A 3,305-nucleotide genomic window follows, 5' to 3' on the forward strand; every position below is an offset into this window, starting at 1 on the left:
TTACTACTTTTATTTTAAAGCATAATAAAACTTTTAAAGTTTTATTTTAATATTCATTGCCAGGTGTTCCTTCTCCTGGGTATGATGAATGAAAATGTAAGGGGCATTTAGGATTCTCTTTTTTGGTGGTGACTCTCTTTTTGTTATCTAGGTATTTTTTCACAGAAATCAATAGCTGCTATTTGATTTTTAAATATTTGCTTTAGTCTTATGAAGAACTTGTGCCAGGGATTTACTTTATTTAAACACTATCTCTTTTATAAAAAAAGTGTTTTTGCACAGGTAAAAAACAATGGGAGAATTACTACTAAAACATAAATAGGGATCAGGATGAAAAGCAAAAAATGTAAGAGTATGGTTGTAAATATCTCTAAAATTAATAAATTTGTTGTGTTTGAGCTTCCAATATGATCCAAAATTTTCACTATACTAGAAGAAAAAGTGAAAATATTGTAGGATGAGGTTCTTAGCATTTTTAGAAATCATGGGATGCTCTCCTGGAAGATAATTTTTGCTCCAGCACTAAAATCTTAGAGATGATTCTCACTCAGAGCTTATGTAAAGGATATTGAATATTGGGGATGGACAGTGTCCTCGAAAAAGATAGATAATTCATAGGGTTATGTCTTTGTAGTAAACCAATAAAAAGCCAAAGTTATAAAACCAAAGCATATTTTTGTAAAAAGGACTGAGTTTTTTTCAAGGGAACTTACAAGGGCTTAAACTTAGTGGCCCAAGTATAATTGTCTTCTCGTGGTCTTAGTCTTCTATAACTCAACTTATGGTATGTGTTACAGACTGAATTGTGTCAATTCGATGTTCATTTGTTGAGGTCCTAATCTCAGTGTGACTGTACTTGGAAACTGGGATTTATTAGGAGGTAATCAATGTTAAATGAAGTTATAACAGTAGGGCTATAATCTGATAGGACTGGTGTCCTTATAAGAAGAGGAAAAAACACAAGAACTCTTTCTTTCTTACACACACGCACACATGCACACACACACACACGCACACATGCACACACACACACTCACATACTCAGCACAATCACAGAGGAAAGGCCATGTGAGGACACAGTAACACAGTGACAAGGTGGCCATGTACAAGCCAAGAAGAGAGGCCTCACCAGAACTCAACCCTGATGGCATCTTGATCTTGAATGTTTAGCCTCCAGAACTGTGAGAAAATCAATTTCTGTTGTTTAAACCTCCTAGTTTGACATGTTTTGTTATGACAATTCTAGCAGAGTAGTACAATATGGTCTTTAGAATTAGCTAGATAAATGATAATCCTTCAAGCTTTATCGTAAGGATTTCTTGGTCTGTAAGTACTTCTGTGACTTAACTGCATGCAAACGTGGCTTCACATCATACATCCATCTGGCAGCTCCTCTGCTTTCCTAATGACACAGGATTCTTTTGGTGCCGCTTTGCCAGCTGGAAATCTCATGGCCAGCAGTGCCTCTGCCCAGGCTTCACTTGAGCTCACTGGGCTGGCACCACCCACAGCCTAGCAGACTGAGCTCGGCCCGTGCTACCAGCCCAGAGCCCCTGCTGGCCATGGCTGTGTGCTCGGCCCACAGCGGGTCCAGGTATGGCACAACCGGCTTCCACACTGGGCACTGGTGTCTGGACGAGGGAGATGTGGCAGTGCCCGAAAACTCAGAGATGCCAGCAATGGTAGAGCCACAAGGGGTGTTACAGTTTTTGCTCAGGGAGTCCGGCTCAGGGAGTCCAGTGTGAAGATCTGAGCCCCCAGGAAGTGTCACATTCATTTGGTCCCACTGCCTGCTCCGCAAACAGGGGAGTGTGGCGCCCAGCAGTGTTTCACTCCTGTAACTTGGTGAGAAGGAACGTGTATTACAGCTCTTTTCACACCCGCTGTTCAGCAGGTTCTGGGTTCTTGTCCTGCGACCAAGAGGAATGAGGTACATGAACACTGGAGAGTGAGCAAGGCAGAGAAGAATTTTATTGGCGATAGAAAAGCTCTGAACAACGAGCAGGAACCGGAAGTGGGTAGCCTTCTGTGTGAGCAGGGCCGGAAAGCAGGTCTGTGAGGCCAAGTCCAGGGTTTCTATGGGCTCAGAATAGGGGAGTGTGTGCTGACTGGTCCATGAGCAGACCTGGAAGAGGCACCATTCAATTGGCTAAAAGGCAAGGAGGAAGTTCTCACATGGTTGTGGACTCCACCTGGAACTGGCAGCTCAGTTTTCAGGCTTTGGGCTGTTTTGGGCCTGAAAGTCAGGTTTACCAGGGTCCTGTCCCTGTCTGCCTAGGAATCTGTCTGTCTCCTGCCTCTATCTGCCTTCAGTCAGCATTGTAATGTGTGCTGTAGGTTAGTCTTAGCTCTCCAACTAGCTTATAAACGCCTTCCTATCAGTGGCTCTGGGCCATACATAACTACCCTTCACCTTGCTAAATATCACATTTCACTATTTAGCATGAGATAAAGTCATCAGATTATTGAACTGCATGTCTTCCGTATTGCTCAAGTACTAAGATGGTGAATAATTTATTTTTCCTCTCATATTTTTATCAGTGTAAGTAGTTAGACCAAAGAGATGAAAACAGGTAAAAAAAAAAAAAAAAGCTCATAGTCAAGAGGTTATGACTTTAGGATTCTTTTGGTCTTCTTAATTCTTCTCTCATCTTTTAACTAATAGGTTAAAGGAAATAAGAATAAACAATGTACAAGAGATTCTTTATATTTTTTGTTTTTTGTTTTGTTTTGTTTTGTTTTGTTTTTTGAGATGGCACCCAGGTTGGAGTGCAGTGGCATGATCTCCGCTCACTGCAAGCTCTGCCTGCCAGGTCCACCCCGTTCTCCTGCCTCAGCCTCCCGAGTAGCTGGAACTACAGGCTCCTGCCACCACGTCCGGCTAATTTGTTTTTTTGTATTTTTAGTAGAGATGGGTTTTCACTGTGTTAGCCAGGATGGTCTTGATCTCCTGACCTCCTGATCTGCCTGCCTCAACCTCCCAGTGAGAGGTGATGATGTGCTAGCAGCTCTCTCAGCGCCTTCTCGGCTTCGGCGTCCACTCTGGTGGTGCTTGAGGAGCCCTTCAGCCCACTATGGCACTGTGGGAGCCCCTCTCTGGGCTGGCCGAGGCCTGAGCCGGCTGCCTCTGCTTGCGGGGAGGTGTGAAGGGATAGGTCCGGACGGGAACACGGGCTGCGTGCAGCGCTCACAGGCCAGCATGAGTTCAGGCTGGCGTGAGCCCCGGCTTGGGCTCACTGGGCCCACACTCGGAGCAGCTGGCCCACGCTGCCAGCCCAGGGCAGTGAGGGCCAGCAGCTGCAGAA

This window comes from Macaca mulatta, chromosome 5, assembly GCF_049350105.2.
Source record: "Macaca mulatta isolate MMU2019108-1 chromosome 5, T2T-MMU8v2.0, whole genome shotgun sequence".
Classification (NCBI taxonomy): domain Eukaryota; kingdom Metazoa; phylum Chordata; class Mammalia; order Primates; family Cercopithecidae; genus Macaca; species Macaca mulatta.